Source organism: Phodopus roborovskii, unplaced genomic scaffold (assembly GCF_943737965.1).
Source record: "Phodopus roborovskii unplaced genomic scaffold, PHOROB, whole genome shotgun sequence".
NCBI classification, from domain to species: Eukaryota; Metazoa; Chordata; class Mammalia; order Rodentia; family Cricetidae; genus Phodopus; species Phodopus roborovskii.
This window is the reverse complement of record NW_026126613.1, coordinates 4123436-4141857: the sequence shown is the minus strand read 5'-3', so window position 1 is coordinate 4141857 and position 18422 is coordinate 4123436.

The following is an 18422-nucleotide window of genomic DNA, read 5'->3' as shown; positions in this document are numbered from 1 at the left end:
ATAACTTAATCTACAATATGTTAATGAGGTCTATATTTTGGTAAGATCTCTGGGTCTACTTTAAGACCAAGTCCTGTAAATTGTAAAAAAAAATAATAATCACCTATTTTCCAAAAGGTAATTGAAGGTCCTGGTACCATTTCAAATGATGGATTCACGCTACCGCCGTGCACATACAAACGAGTGCCCTTGTGAGCTAAAAGATATTCCAGCATGTTTATTGTAGCAAGGGCTTGCACCTGCATACTGATCAAGGCCTCACTCATTAGCATACAGGCCTCCTCCTCTGAGCGCTCATTTGCATGCTCCTCTAAAGCTCTTTTTTCCTTCACTGTTCAAACAGCCAATGACCTTTATAATCAACAAGAAAATTAGAAGCAGGTGGAAGCTTAGTTTTAATGACGCTGAGACCAAATTGAGCAACTTAGATCTGAACTTTTTTCTTCCAATCCTGTTTAATTCCTGACAAATATTAATTATGGAAAGGTAGACAGGGACTCCAGCTTTCACTGTCTTTGATCAAGCTCTGTATCTAACTCGTTGCTTTTATGTTTAATTAGTATGATGAAAACATCTCTGTTTATCACTCTTTTTCTTTTGCCTCGAGCCTCCAGTATAAGCATGGTGTCCTTGGGGTTTAGCTAATGTTCTTGCAACCTTTACAGATTTACCTAGGTGATTGTAAGTGAAACTGATTGAGGACATTTCCTACAGGAATATAGCTATTTATCTTAATGAGAGAATGTAAGTGGATCAGAAACAAAGTCTTAACATCATAAATGGCAAGTATTATCCCTGTTTTCTGTTTATTTTTTCCTACAAACAATCTTAATTTTATATACTAGAAACATGCTCATGCCAAATTTTATTTCGGTTTTATTATTTAAGTTCATAATGAATAAAATATTAAAAGTACCAATTACAGACATATCTAGATTGCCCATAAAAATATGTGCATTGTGATGCTTCTGCAAAATGTGTCCGAGGACAGGTGTTTTTGGTCCTATTAAATATGCTCTCTGCCATCTCCAAATAGTCATGAAAAACATGTTCAAAAACTAAAACTATCCTTAAGTGCCTTACCAAATTCCTTCAAAATCAAAGGAAGCTGACTTATTAACAGTTCCAAGTTCTGTATCCACCAGTGTTCCTGTCTACAAATTTGAGAAATCTGAAAGTAATGAGAGCATATTCTTCAACACACCTGGCTTTGGGAATTGTAATTATGAATGAATGATAGTAATGATAGGACTATCCACTAGCAAATAAAAGATTATTCTAGTGTTTAGAAGAATAGAAAGTTGTTAAATATTTTTCTTTTCATTTAAAATAACACCCTGTGGGGGAGGTAAAGGCTCATGGAGTAAAGGGATTTGCCAACAAACTTAAAAACCTGAATTCAAAACCTGTACCCATATAGGGTAAGGACAGAACCAAATTCTGAAAGTTGTTCACAAATATCCACATGCATGTCATTTCAAAATGAATAAATAGGTGTAAAAACATACAAAATGGATTGTAATGTGTACTTGTGGTTTACCACTATTTCCTGCAAGTATTTCCTTTATTATCATTTTATAGAAATGATAGACTTTTTTTTTTTCAGCCATTTGCACATTTCAACAGAATACAGTGGGTGGAATTTTCAATATTTGTTTAAATACCAATGAATTCATACATTAAAAACACACCAGAATTGCATTGCTGGAAAGGTTTTAACAAGCTGCTCATTAAACAGAAGCCTGTCTGACAGTATGATTACTTTAAACATGATTACTTTAAACACGAGAACTAAAATCCACTGGCATGGCCTTCCATGTTGCTACCCCTAATGTGTCCGTCGTGGATCTGACATGCTGCCTGGAGATAGCTGCCAAGCATGACGACATCAAGAAGTTGGTGAAGCAGGCATCCGAGGGTCCACTGAAGGGCATCCTGGGCTACACCGAGGACCAGGTTGTCTCCTGCGACTTCAACAGTGACTCCCACTCTTCCACCTTTAATGCTGGGGCTGGCATCGCTCTCAATGACAAATTTGTAAAGCTCATTTCCTGGTATGCCAATGAATTCACCTACAGCAACAGAGTGGTGGACCTAATGGCCTACATGGCCTCCAGTGAGTAAGAGCCCATCCTGGACCATCCACCCCCAGCAAGGACATGAGCAAGAGAGAGGCCCTGGCTGCTGAGCAGTCCCTGTCCAACAACCCCCGACACTAATCTCCCTCATAGTTTCCATGCCCCAGAATTAAGGGGCTTAGGGAACCCTGGTCTCTTGAGTACCATCAATAAAGTTCACTGCACCTGTCAAAAAAAAAAAAAACAAAAAAAAAAAAACTCAAATCCACATATTTTGTTTAATACTAAAATTAATCTTTTGATTTATTTACTAATGAACAAGTATTCTGAAATATCTTAAAAGGAAAGACATTAAATTGTGACATTTGGCTGTGATAAAAAGGCAGATTACAGAAAAATAAAATCTAAGAAAATTGGTTTATACCAGAATTATAATTTCAGAGATCCCTGAATAGTATGAGCTTTCCTATATCAGGATAGGATATAGGATATGTTAAATGGCATCTACTGCTGCCCTGTGAGACCCACAGACAGAAACCAAAGAAAATGGAACAAAAATCTCTGCCTTCTACTTTTATGCCCTTTTTATGTTTTTATGACCTCAGGAACATGAAAGGATTTGACACTCAATTAATTTTCCTTGTGATATTAACTCAAATAGTGAACAAATGGACAGAATATTAGTTCTAGAATAAATGATAATTTAGCCAAAATTGTATGTGCATTTACCACTTGTATTTTATTGTTGACACTGCTTATTATAAATGAATCATCAGTGTATCAGAAATGCTGGAGACTACTCATGTAGCCCTTGAACACCACAAACTAGTGAGTTGTGAAAATGGAAGGGATCCAGAAGATAATGGATTCCTTGGCCAGTGCCCATCAGTTTCTTATCACATCATGGCTCATGTTCTCAAAGGAGAAGGTGCTTAGGAATCATGCAACATTCAGGATAGTGTGCTTACTATATTGTTTTCAACCCTTGGAATTCTTTTTTAAAACAGTTAAATGATTTTGGTACTGAGGGAGCTCAACATGTTATACGTTTAATTCTGACTCCAAGCCAACACTAGCAAAGAACTATAGATGCAACAGTGATTTAGTAGTGAATTTTCTGTTTAGACTGGCAGGGTCACAAGGAATGGATTTTAAATAAAAGTTGTTGGGGAAATAACTCACCTAGGAAGAGTTAGTTTCAAAAAGATATGAAACAAAAGAGATAAGAATATATTTAAATTTAGGGGTGAAGAACATTCCAGAAAAGTAAGAAGGATTATGAAGACTTAGAGATGTACATATGACTTGCAAAATTAGTAAGGCTGCCAGAGTTGGCAGATGCAGACAACAGACAATAAATAGGCAGAGTCAGGTAGATAATCACAGTGGTCCAGAGGGCTAGAGTAGCACTTCTTAAACTACTCAGATTGGAATTTTATTTATGATAGGAAGATGAGTCCACTGAAGTTTGTAAGCTAAATGGAGACATAGTATCCTTTTTGTCTTACTAGAATTACTGCAGATACTGTTATGTTACTTACTTAAAAGGGATCATCATAGGACTTAGAGAAGACCCCAGTCTTCCAGGCAATAAAGAGGGTCTGGACCTTCAAGACATATGCATATATAAAGGTACTGGAGAATTAATGATCACTTGTCCCCAGTGACTACAATAATCAAGGTGTCACTGTGAAGGGAAAATTATTCCCCCAATAATCCATTAAATAACAAGAGAGATTTTATTCAGAATACAGAAACTGGAAATAGACTTCTGTATGGACATTGTTGAATACCATTCTCTTAGTGTTTCTGTTGCTGCAAAACAAATAGTAGGGGAAAGGGTTTATTTGACTCATATTTCATTCAGCATTGCTGTTCATCACTGAAGGAAGTCAGGAAAGGAACTCAAACAGGGAAGGATCATGGATACAGCTGATGGAGGGGCCATGGAGGGATGTTTCTTACTGGCTTGCTACTCATGGCTTGTTCAACCAGCGTTCTTATAGAACTCAGCACCAGAAGCCCAGGGGTGGCACCACCCTCTATTGGATTGGGCCCGCCCCACACTGATCACTAATTGAGACTCTACATGTGTAGGTGACACACAAATCCAGCCAGCACAAACATTCAAATTAAAGGCAGAAGGCTTCATGGGGTAAGAGAAAGAGCAAGCCTAGAGGATTAAAGGTGAGTATTCCATGTGATCAGGTCACCTGTGTTGGTTAACTGCTGATTATGAAATTAGATCCCTATCCACCCAGGGGGACTGGGAGATGGATTCTAGCTTCTTGCTGCTGTCCATAGTGCCAAGATGTGTTGTTATGTTGTAGAAGATAAACAGAGAATGAAGAAAGATTCAGCACCTGCACATTTTCTAAAGTATTTCCAATAGGGAAGTCATTGGCTGGAGCATTCAACATATAATTGAGTTTTCATGGATAGGTTTTTACCATGAGGTCCTCTGGGGAACACTGTCTTGGATCAGAAGATGCTGTCTGAAGATTTATTCAAGTTTCTTGGTGAGCGTTGTGGACAAAACAATGTGTGCTGTGGCTTTTATATGGCTGAAGTTGAACTTACATTGCTAACAGAAATCTGAGGTGAGTTTGATCAAGGTCAGTCTCTGTCATCATAAAAAGATAAGTTTCCATTCTGCTTTTATAAACACTTCCCTTATTCTGAGAATTACAGCCAATGTCTATCTTTGTAAGGAAGTTGTTTCTTAATGTTCGGAAAGGCTCTGATTTTCTTGTCTATAACTTAATGGTATGCCTATACTTTTCTTAGTAGAAAAAAAATAAATTTAACATGTCAGTTTGACTGTATTTTTCCACACCTTATTCACAACCAAATTATCTGCATCTGATATTCAGTCCAAAGAACAATTTTAATTAGCTGATACTTAACACTTTAAAGCTACTTTTAAAAATGAGTCACATTGATGCTTTTTTAATGTTACCTTAACAAAAACCAAAATTAAAATTCATGCATACTGAACACACTAAAAATCACAACAAAAGCTAATATATTTTCTATTAGGGGAAAATTACCATAATATGATAAGCATATAATTTTGTAGGAAAATGAGTAAGCAGTTTAGTCGCAAAAAAAGGCTTAATGGAATTTCGGTTATTTTCTAAATCCTCTATACTGCTTTGTTGAGGGACTTTTTTGTTGAGAACAATGTAGCAAATAGCTAGGGAAACATTTAGCTGTTGAGTTCCTGTTAAACAATGTGATACAATAAAGCAACTTCTCCAGTTTTGTTTGCAGAACCACAGTGGCCTACCTCATGCTAATAAATTAACAGCCAAACAAGCCTGTGCACGTTCAAAAGAAAGGTGTTGAGACTAAATGTCAAGTATTTTCCTGGAAGACATAGGGTTTGCAATTACAATCTCAATTCATATGCAATTTAGAGGAAATACTTGGTCAAGACATATAGATTATACATAGTTTTGTTTTACTTTTAACTTGTTAGAGAATTTCATATATGTATATAATGCTTTCATAAAATCCATTACTATTCTGTCTCTCCTTTCTTTCTCAGTCTCCCCCCCCCTGATTCATAACCTCATTTTCAAAATGGTATTTTTGTTTTTGTGTAGCTCTGTGCATCCCAGATATGTACAGCTGTCTGAGATAGCAGAAAGAAGTCGCTGAATCCCTTGGAGATGGAGACACATGCTGCTGTGAATCCTCAGAAATGGGCATTGGGAACTGAACTCAGGTCCTCTGGAAGAGAAAAAGGCACTCTTAACAAGAATGTCATCTCACTAGGCAACATATATTTGTTTTGTTTTTTCAATTTAAATTTGAAACAAGCCTGTTTTACATGTCAATTCCAGTTCCTGAAGCCTCCCATCCTCCCCTGTTCCCCACCAATCCCCATCCTATCCCCTTTCTGCTCCCCAGGGATGGTGAGGCTTTCCACCATATCATTTGGAGCAGAGTCTAGGCCTGAACCTGTGTGTCTAGGCTGAGGGAGTACCCCTCTCTATGTGTAGTGTGAAAGACAAAAAAGTAAAGTCAAAGAAACCCCCCACTTGAAATGAAGGACAGACTAACCTGGAAAGCTAACCCAGACCAACTTCTGTTCCTTGTAATTTGCTAACTTCCCCTCACAGGGCCCTGAGATAACAAGATACCAAGAATTCACACTGCCCCTCCTTTCTTGTGAGTCAGCAGGTGGTGACTAGGGTCCTTAAAGTAACAAAGAGATAACTGTACCTCTGGTTTGCCCAGACAAGATTAATTAGCACATCCTGAGGCCCTAAGGTTTGTTGACCCTAATAGCGAGACCATCCAGCCTCAAAGGGTCATGTACTATATGGACAGAGGGTCCACCCCCTCCCTAAACTTGTGGGGTTTGCCTTTAAAAACACCTGTGCCCCTGGGGATGGTGCTTCTCTTTAGTCTGCATGCTAAGGGAGCCCATTTGCACAAATGTTTCTTGTTCATTAAAGCCTCTTGCATGTTGCAGCAACTGGACTGGACATTGAGTTTTTTGGGGTACCGACCAAAAATGGGAGACTCCTCATTCTGAGGGTTTTACATAGTGGACTCCCAAAGTATATTAGTATACTAGAGATAAATAAATATTGATCCCTTACCAGAGGCCCCATAGACTGCATAGTTCTCCTAATACCTACATTCAGGGAATCTGGGTGGGTCCTATGCTGGTTTTCCAGCTCTCAGACTAGAGTCCATGAGCTCCCCCTTGTTCAGGTTAACAGTTTCTGTGGGTTTCTCCAGTGTGGTCTTGACCCCTTTGCTCATCATTCTTCCCTGTCTGCAACTGGATTTCAGGAGTTTGTCTCAGTGTTTAGCTGTGGGTGTCTGTTTCTGCTTCCATCAGCTACTAAAGGAAGGCTCATGTTTCTCTTTTTAATACTGGGTTACCACACTCAGGATGGTTTCTTCTAGTTCAGTCTATTTGCCTGTGTAAATGTGCCACATCTTTATCCATTCATTCTTCAGTTGAAGGGGATTTAGGTTGTTTCATGGTTCTGGATATTATAAATAATGCTGCTATAAACATACTTGAACAGATGTCCTTGTTGTATAAATGTGCATCTTTTGGGAATATGCCTAAGAGTGGAATTACTGGATCTTGAAGTAGACTGATTCCCATTTTCCTGAGAAACCACCATACTGATTTCCAAAGTGGCTGTATGAGTTTGTACTCCCACCAGGAGTAGAGGAGTGTGCCCCTTTCTCCACATCCTCTCCAGCATAAACTGCCTTTGGTGTTTTTGATTTTAGCCATTTTGACAGGAGAAAGATGGTATCTCAGAGTTGTTTTGATTTGCTTTCCTTGATGGCTAAGACCGTTGAGCACTTTCTTAAGTGTCTTTCAGCCATTTTAGATTCCTCCATTGAGAATTCTCTATTTCGTTCTGCACTCCACTTTTTAATTGGATAATTTTTTGTTTTGGTAACTAGGTTCTTGAGTTCTTTTTATATTTTGGAAATCTGCCCTTTGTGAATATCTTTTCCGAATCTGTGGGCTGCCATTTTGTCTTGTTGACTGTGTCCTTTGCCTTGCAGAAGTTTTTCAGTTTCAGGAGGTCCTATTCATTAATTCTTGACCTTAGTGATTGTGCTACTGGTGTTATGTTCAGGAAGTGGTTTTCTGTACCAAATCATTCAAAGGTACCTCCGACTTTCTCTTCTAAGAGGTTTAGTATGCTGGATTTATATTGACTTAAGGTTTGTGCCTGCCGATAGATATGCATCTATCTGCAGTATTCTACAAGTCAGCATCCAGTTACACCAGCACAATTTGTTAAAGATGTTTTCTTTTTTCCATTGTATAATTTTAGCTTCTTGTCAAAAATCAAGTTTCATAAATGTGTAGGTTAATATTAAGGTTTTCAATACAATTTCATTTATCTTCCCATCAATTTTTTTGCCAATACCAACCTGTTTTTAGGATTATAGATCTATAATAGAGAATGCAGTCAAGGATGGTGATGCCTCCAGAATTCCCTTTATTGTGCAGGGTTGTTTTGGCTATCTTGGGTCTTTTGTTTTTTCATATAATTTTGAGTATTATTATTCTTTCAAGATCTGTCAAGAATTGTGCTTGTATTTTGATGGGTATTACATTTAATTGCTTTTGGCATGGTTGACATTTTTACTATGTTGATCCTATTCAAGAGAATGGGAAATCTTTTCATTTTCTTGTATCTTCTTTAATTTCTTTCTTTAAAGGTTCAATGTTCTTGTTTTAAACACCTTCCAATTTTGAATTTATAATAAAAGAACCCATTATGAAAATAATCAGAAAATAATTTCAAAATACAAATTTTAGTAAGGACTTAGATCTAGGTTTATATAGAGTTATTACAATTTAACAGATAGGTAAAATAAACAAGAATTTACAGAAGAAGATGAGTGGTTACAGCAACATACAATACTTAAAAAATCATTAGCTAGTATATAAATGAAACCTGAGTTCTCAGTACAGCTACTACTTTACTTATTGTATGTATAAATCTTCTCTGGAAATTTCATTTAAATTGTATCTCTTTGGCTTCCCTCTCCTAGCATTGTATTCTGGAGTTCATATAAGATTCATCTGTGTCAGTTGTCTCTCTTTCTTGTGGATAGATTGTAGTTCATGATATAGATACATTATATTTTGCCTCTTCATTAGCTGGGTGAGGATTATTTAGGTAGTTACTTGTTTGAGTCTATTTTGATTAGTATTGCTCTGGGCCTTATATGTAAACTGAACTCAGGTCCTCTGGGAGAGCAACAAGCACTTTTAACAAGAAAGCAATTTTTCTCTCTCTCTTTTTTCTCTCTCTCCACACACACACACACACAGACACACACACACACACACACACACACACACACACACACACACACACACACATGTTTTAAATATCTTCCATCATTAAATTTGAAATGAAAGGACTGTGGTGAGAACGAAGGCCTCTGTGGGTGGCATCATCTCCTAACTAAGGGATTCTGACTTTATAATAGTGGAAAATTCAAGCTGAACTCAATGGCTATGAAAAAGTGTGAAGGCTTTCCTTCCCTTTTCTATGGATGATGTAACTAGTGACCTCAAGTTCCTGCTGCTATGGCATATCAGAATGACAGTCTATAACCTGGAATTATGAAATAAAATAAGCTCCTTCTCTCCCTAGTTTCTTGGTGTAATGGTATTTCATCATAGTCCCAGATATGAAACTATCACATGTGGTAGTGAGTGATATTAAAAGACATTTGGTTGTACATTTAAAATGAGTGATCTTCTGTGTAAAATATACCTCAATAAAACTTTTAATATTATTTTTATATATTTATATGCATTGATTTATATGGGCTTAGTCTAAATAAATCCTCTACTTTTATTCCTATTTCCATCTAATTAATAAGGAATTTAAATGTGTGGTCAGCATGTATTAAATTTTCTTAGTAAAGGAAATAAAAACATATTCTAACAATGAGGAAGCCAATTTTGTTGACTGACAGGGAAGTTCTTGCATTCTTGCAGTTAGGTTTTATGTGTGGCAAGGCATTTTTATTTTTACCCAAGCACCAAATCTACAGATTCAGTTTTGATTTGAAAAATGTAATATGTGTATGAAGAATAAAATATTTCACATGACTTTATTTGCAAATTGCATGCTTTTAAATGAAAATGACATGCTGGAAAGTAATACCTCATATGTGTTGCCAAAGGTTCACACATATATGTGTGTTTTCATAGATTGCTTTAAGTGATTTACTCACTTCCTCTGTAAGGACCTCCATCACACCTATAAAGGCTCTTTTAAAGCTTTTGTCAGGTACTTCATCTATGTTGCATACATGGAAAAAATAAGATATACTATAATAAAACCAAATTTAAGTAATATATATCAACAAATCAGCCCTATAGAAGGTTCTAGAAGGAAGACTCCAATCTACAAAAGTTAACCACACTCAGGAAAATGCAATGATTAAATATACCTTGACTTCCAAATCAAAATATGGGAAACATACACACACCAGAAAAACAAACTACCAGGAATCTAGAAACACTCTTTATTGATATCTCTCAGCATCAATGGTCTAAATACTTCAATAAAAAGACACAGACTAAAAGAATCATATCTTAAATCAAGAATAAATATCTGCTAAGCATAAAAGGGTGGCAAAAGATATTTTAAGCAAATGGATCAAGAAGCAAGTAAATATAGCCATTTTAATATTATAGAAAATAATATTCAAAGTAAAACAAGTCAGAAGAGATAGGGAAGGACACTTCATACTCAACAATGGAAAAATTCACCAAGATAATATTTCAATTCTTATTATCTCTGCATGAAACCGATAGGCACCCAAATTTGTAAGAGAAACACTATTATAGCTTATATTGCATATTGACCCTCACACATTGATTTTGGAAGATTTCAATGCCTGAATCTTGCTAATATATGAATCATCCACACAACAATGGAAGAAAAATACTGAAGGTCAGGGAAGTTATAAAACACTATGAACCATGGTGAGCATGGCTGTTTGACAAAATTTCAGCATTTTGACATTGTAGACCATAGTTCTCCACATCTTTTAACTTTCATTTTTTTTAATGATTCTCATTATGTGTTAGATGAGTTTGCTTTGGGAAACTCTGAGTGGGCTTTGAAGGATGAAAATGTATAAACCAAGAGCCTCTTTAAACACAATGTTCCTTTGGGAAAAAGTTCCGACCTATAAAGAACCAAGAATTCTTTTGTGTCCTCCTAATTCCACCAACAACAGAAAAGTCATAGATTTACTAGACACATCTAATCCCAAGATGAAACACCTGCAATCCAGACCCAGAGGCTGAAAGTCATTAAGGGCAAGGGTTCAGTTAATAAGTAGGGAAAAATCAGTAGGAGAAAAAAAGAGTAAGACATCAGGACCTTCCCTTTTGGCTGCATATGAGGGAAACAGGCCCATATGGTAAGACTAAGACACAAAGGACACAATTAGAGAACAACTTGGTGCTTATGCTGCATCATACCCCTTGAGTAAGGAAAATTGCTCTTAAATTTTAGTGTCTGTTCGCCAGAAGTCATTTCCCAAGGTCAGGTGCTTGAATGATGCCCTCCATTCTTGCAGGAGCTTGAGGAAAGTTTCCACATGCTAAAGCAATTATTATCCTTATCCATGGCATTAGAAACCTGTGGCACTTCTTTGATGTAAGGATGTTCCTGATACAGCTGATGAACCTATGGGAACAATGGGAATCTAGACACTCTCTGAATCTATAACTTTTGTGTCAGGAAAAAATGCTATAAAGAAGTTAATGGCTGTTTTCCATCCCTAAATCACTGAGTCTGCTTGCAATCTGTTGCTAAACAATTGAGTAGAAAAGGTGTATTCTTTCTTCAATAAATGGTACTGGCAGCCATCCCTGTTCACCCTCAGAACATGTCCATCTCTCCTTTTCCCTAGTCAACTCCACTCAATCTTTTTAACCTGAACGCCAAAGAAGCAGGTCTCTGGCAATAAAACAAATGGACATAACAGAAATTTGCAGAACACTTCACTCACGTACAAAATAATGTACCTCCTTCTCAGAACCTCATGGAACTTTCTCTAAAACTGACCACATACTCTTACTCATAAATAAAACAAGTCTCAACAGATTCAAGAAAATCAATGTAACACCCTGAGTCACAGAATAAAACTGTATAGCAACATCAACAGAAACACCAGAAAGCTCACAAGCTCATGGAACCTAAACAACTCTTTAATGAATGGAAAATGCATCAAGACAAAAATTAAGAGAGAAACAGAAGACTTTCTAGAATTTAATGAAAATGACACATAACACCCCAAATTTATGGGGCATAAAGACAGCTTGTTTTAAAAGACAATTTCACATCACTTATCCCTATATTAAAAAAATGCAGAAACCTCATACTAGCAACTTAATAGCACACCTGAAAACACTGGAGCAAAACGAAGAATCACAAAATGAGTAGATTGCCAGAAATAAGCTAACTTAGAAGTGAAATCAATAACATAAATAAAAAAACCAAAACAATACAGAGAATCAGTGAAATAAAGAATTGATTTTTGAATAAATAAATAAGAAATATTGACAAAAGTGTTGTCCAAATTAAGTGAAAAACCAAGGAAGAAAGTACAAATTAACAAAATCAGAAATGGGAGGGGATGGGCATAACAACAGACATCAAAGAAATCCAGAGAATCATAAGGCTATACTTCAGAAACTTCTATGGCACTAAATTGAAAACTGAAAGAATGGATAATCTTCTCAATGTATTCCAGTTACTAAAGTTAAACTAAGATCACATAAGCAATTTAAACAGATGTATAAATTCTATAAAAGTAGAAGGACTCATGAAAAGTCTCTCAACAACCACAAAAAAGCCCAGAGCTAGATAATTTTAGCATGGAATTCTACCAGACTTACATTGAAAAGTTAATTCTAATATTCCTCAAAGCAGTCCACAAAATAGAAGCAGAGAGAACACTGCCCATTTGTTTTATGAGGCCATAATTACCCTGATACCAACACCACACAAAGACCCAGCAACTAAAGAGAATTATAGAACAATTTTACTTATCAACACACACACACACACACACACACACACACACACACACACACACTAAACCCTTAAAAAAATACTTGCAAATTGAACCCAGGAACACATCAAAATATCATCCTCTAGGATCTGTTGATGAAAATTACTGTCCCACCTGGTGGCCCTGTATCCATTTAGACCCAAATAAAGACAGAGAGGTTCTTATTAATTATACCATTTGGCTGATTGCTCAGGCTTCTTATTGGCTAGCTTTCTCTTAATTATTAACTCATTTCTATTAATCTATGATCTCCACATGGTTTTGCCTTACCGGTGTTGCCAAGGCCTCTTTCTTCTTTGGCAGACCTATGGAGTCTGACTGGCTATTCACTCTCTACATTCTTCTCCCAGAACTCTCCTAGTCTGGTAGCCCTACCTATGAATATCTTTCTTTATTCATCAACCTGTAAGAGCAACATATATTTGCAGCACACAGAAATACACCCCCCCATCAAGGATGAAATAGACTTCATATCAGAGTTGCAGGAGTAGTCCAAAATACATAAATCAATAAATGTAATCTACCATATAAACAAATTAAGAGACAAAATTCCACATAATCATCTCATTAGATTCGGAAACATTCATTAACATTATCCAAAACCACTTCATGATGAAAGACGTGGAGAAAACAGGAACACAAGGGACATACCTCAATATAGTAAAGGCAGTTTACAGCAAGCCAATTGCCAACCACAAATTAAATGGAGAGAAACTCAAAGAAATTCCTTTAAAATCAGGAACAAGACAAAGTGTTCCACTCTCTCCATACCTAGTCAACACAGTACTTGTAGTTTTATCTAGAGTAATAAGACAACAGAAGTGAATCAAGAGGATAAAAGGAGGAAAGGATGAAATGAAAACATTTTTTATTAGCAGACAACGTGTGTGTTTGTGTGTGTGAGAGAGAGAGATAGAGAGAGAGAAGGATGAGGAGAGGGAGGGGAAGAGAGAGGGAAGGGGGAGGGGAAGGAAGAGGGAGGGGGAGGGGAGGAAACCATAAAAATATCAGGAAACTAGTATAGCTGTTAAAAAGTTTGCTAAGTGACTGGATACAAATGTCAACAGCCCTCCTATATACAAGTGACAAATGGACTAAGAAAAGAAATCAGGGCAAAGGCACACTCTACAATAGTACCAAATAATATAAAATGTCAGGGTAATTATAACCAATCAAGTTAATGTCTTCTATAAAAACAAAACAAAGGACAACAACTTTAAGACATTTAAGAAAGACATAGAAGATTTCAGAGATGAAAGTCTGCCACACTCATTGATTGGTATATTATTAATATTGTAAAATGACCACCCTGCCAATAGTGATCTATGGGTTGAAGGCAATGCCCATCAGAATTCCAGCATAATTCTTCACAGATATTAAGAGGATAATTTTCAGGTTCATAAAGAAACCCAGAAAGACAGAACAGCTAAGAATGATTAAAGAAGAGCTACAGGTATTAACATCCTCAATTCAAGTTGTACTACAGATGATGGTGATACAAACAGCATTACATGGTATTGGCATAAAAACAGATACCTTGATCAATAGAATCAACTCAAAGATCCAGACATAAATACACACACCTATGGGCACTTGAATTAAAGAAAAAATGCCAGAAATACACAATGGAAACAAGATAGCACCTTCAACAAATGGTATCAATGAAATAATACAGATGCATATTGAAGAATCTTAACTAGTCCATCTTTATCGCCCTGTACAAAATTCAACTCCAAATGGATGAAAAATCTCAACATGAAACCTGATACCCTGATCCCGATAGAAAATAAAATCATCAAAATCATTCACTCATTGGCACAGAAAAATTGCTTCTTAATAGATCATCAATTAATAAACAGGACCTCAGGAAATTGAAAGGCTTCTGTGCAGTAAAGGATACCATCATTTAGATAAAGTGGCAGCTACACATCTGATAAAGAACTAATGTCCAAAATGTATAAAGAACTTAAAAATTAGATATGAAGAAACAAAATAACCCAACTAATATTGGGGTACAGATCTAAGCAGAGAATTCTGAAAAGAGGAAACTCAAATGGCTAAGAAATAAAAATAGAAGAAATAGTTTCAGATGAATGGGTTGTCTGGATAGGAAGCCATTTGAGAAATAGTATGGGAACCTAATGCAGTAGGTGCTTCCTAAAATATATACATATAGTAATGTAAGCTAAATGAAATCTGTAAATAATGGGGAGACAGAGCCCAAATGGCTTTCTCTTATTCACCAAATGAAATTTTAAGTGCTAGGATTAGGTTACATCTCATTAAGTTGCTCTTCAAAGAGGTCCCACGGGAATTCTCAACAACCAAGACAAAAAGTTGCTACATTGCTTAAGACAGACCTGTGCAGCTCATTGAACATGTATAAGCAGAGTTGGTGCCTACATAGAAAATTATCCCCTACATTGGAGACATTGGAACACTTAGCCCTAAAAAGATATCTCCATAAAACCCCTCTACTCAGGACTCAGGGAATGCTTAAGCAGAAAAGGAGGCAGAAAGAGTATATGAACCAGAGGGGTTGGAGGACATCAAGAAAACAAGACTCTCTAAATCAACATGAGCAAGGCTCATATAAACTCAGAGACTAGAGCAGCATGCACAGGGCCTGTTCAATTCCGCACCAAGTGGGACCCTAGAGTTGAAAGGATAAGTGAACTCATACCTCCACCCCTCATTTGTATTCTAGATCATTTATTTTCTGAAGCAACTTTTTGTAAATTTAATCTAACTAAATTTTGTAACTAAACTTCCCTTTTAGTGGAGACAGATTTGTGGCATAATGTCAACTCTGAGTTTCTAACTTCTCAGAACAGAAAAGTCGTGTGTGTATGTGTGATGATTATCCTTCAGCTACTGACAAGCTTAATTCTTGCCTGGATAGTCTTCTATGAAGATTTAAAAGAAGGAAAGGAAATCATGTTGATTTCTAGTATTATTTAACAGGTAAACTTACAAGCAATGTTTACAAAACAGATGAGACGGTAAAAGCAATAACATGCAAACTCAATAAACAACTACTATCATTACAATTGTGCATAGAATAAGCAAACACTGCCCTTATTCCCTGGCTTCTCATGACATGCCATAATCTTGTTTCATGCTCTCAATTCTTACTCATGAGCACAGCATGTCCCAATGAGAAGTCTTCAAATCCATCTCTCAGATGCTAACTCTGAGAAATTATGAATAGACATTATTAAAGTGCTAAATTGGAAGTCTTCTTTTCAAAGTACATGAAACCTAGGGAACTACTTAAATGAAGAGATCAAAGCAAGTTAAAATACAAACATTAGTATACTATATTATTTTAATGCAAAAATTGTTTGAAAAATGTTCACCGTCTAGACTTCATTTTATTCTGGCATTGAACTAGAATGGTAATAGATTCATTCTGCAAGTAGTCTTTTTTGTGATCTTTTGCTTTCTAACTTTCCAAGCTCCATTAAAATACAACTACTTGTTCTTCATACAGGAACAATATGCTCTTTCTTGGATGTCCAAAAGGATGAATGTGACACACATCACATTTTTTCAGAAACTTTATTATGGAAATTGATTATTTACATCTGCATGTTTATCTGCCTTCCTACAAATTACACACAGGCACATACACAGACACATGCACAAAGGCACTTAGTCATTAGTTAAATGCTAGATGCTTTTAGCTTCAGTAAGGTTTATTTGTCTTTTGTCCTCATATCAAAATTAGCAACTGAGAAAATATATGTATCATTCTCTGTCCTTTTTAACAACCAGGAAAGAATCATGGTGTTTTGGCAGTATCAACATTTTCAAGTGTCACCTAGCAGAGATGATAAATTTTATTATTAGAGGAAAGAGATAACATAGCACATTGGAAATAATATTAGCTCAGAAACAAACACATCTTTGTCCACATACCAGCCTTCTTCACTCAGTACTTTCCTAAAGCTATCATTTCTAAACTGATCATATGCTTAATTTCCTAAAACTAAAGCTAAGAAAAGTAAGTTTATTGGCTAAGTATTCTTGTGATATACAATGACCACAGGCTGTTGGCTCTTGTAAGTTACTGCTATAAGTAAATTCAGGTATATCAGTCTCTTAACATAGTTTCTTTAATTCACATATACTGTGTTTTAGAGCTCTATAAAAGCAACAAAGTATATCAGAGGTCTATGTTTGTGTGTCTGTATTGTAGCTACTCTGAAAGTAGGGGCTTCAGAAGTAGTTGCGCAACGTCTGGAAATCCCACCTCAAAGGGAGATTTTAATAGGACTGAACTCATGACTCAGCAGTGGAACATGCAACTAACACATGCAAGACTTTTTGAGACAAATCATGACAGCTAAAGCATTTTAAATGAGTCTTTAAATATTAAAATACATATAAAATGCACGATATTTTAAGAGAATAGACATATAGAATTACTCTGACCATATTGATAGAGCTTGAAATAAATCTACATGAATAACTCTTGATTAATATTGTTTGGTATAGTTGTGTAGACATTTTCAGCTTATCCAATACTAGTTCATCCAATAAAAAGAAAAAGGTAAATTGCGCTTGGTAAGATTTTAAGAAAATAATATGATAATTTGGTAGAGTAGATATGTGGCAATATAAGTAAACCCTGAGATTTATGTTTTATTACTAGTACCTTATATCTCAAAGTTACTGCATTTAATGTGTATGAAGCTAATCGAGAGGTGTCTCTATCATTATCAAGTTACAAATGACAAAAACAGGTTAACAAACACATGCAGTCCTAATGCGGTGTTGGGGACAAGGCTCACAGAGAAGCCAATCATTCACTCATGCATTCTAAAAAGATTGAAAAAAACATTTACACATATAAGATCTGTTGTTCTAATGTTACTCTTAACCCCAGAATGGACATAAAAGAGGCAGCTGCCAACTATAAACCTTGACTATAAAGCCATAACTAAACATTTTGGGAATGCTTTCTTCAGAAATGCCTTAATCATAATGGTAGCAAATGCTTCTAGTAATTATCAGTGTCATCATTTTTTAGTACATCTTAACATCAAAGTGCAGTGTAAGTTGTTTGGACTAATTTGTAAGTAAAGGCAACAGTATTTAGCCTATATAGCTTGTCTCCTAGCTGATTCCACACATTATGATGAAAAAATAGATATTATCAATTGTATTCAGATGGATATTGGAAGCCCATTCCACACAGAGGGATACTCTCTCAGCCTGGACACATGCAGAACCTACGCCCTGCTCCAAATGATATGACAGATTTTGTAGATCCCCCGTGGAAGGCCTCACCCACCCTGGGGAGCAGAAAGGGGATGGGATGGGCGTTGGGAGGGGGGCAGGAGAGGAGAGGAGGGTGAGGGAACTGGGATTGGCATGTAAAACAGCTTGTTTCAAATTTAAATAAATTAAAAAAAAATTAAATCCTTGAACTAGTGATGTTTTTTCTATGGGTACAAGTGTAGATGGATGAGAGAACCATACCCCTTAAGATGACTGAACTCTGTGGGCATTATTGCCATCCTAATAAGATTTGTGTTAGACTTTCTGTGTTGAGGAATCAATCAATCTGTCAGATGATCTAAGATGCCTGAGAAGTCTCTCTCTAATTATGTTCCGTGTGTGTGTGTGTGTGTGTGTGTGTGTGTGTGTGCCCACTGTGAACTTTATTTTTCAGTAGAGTCACAGATCAAAAATCTGCATCAGAAAGAAATATATACACTGCACCCA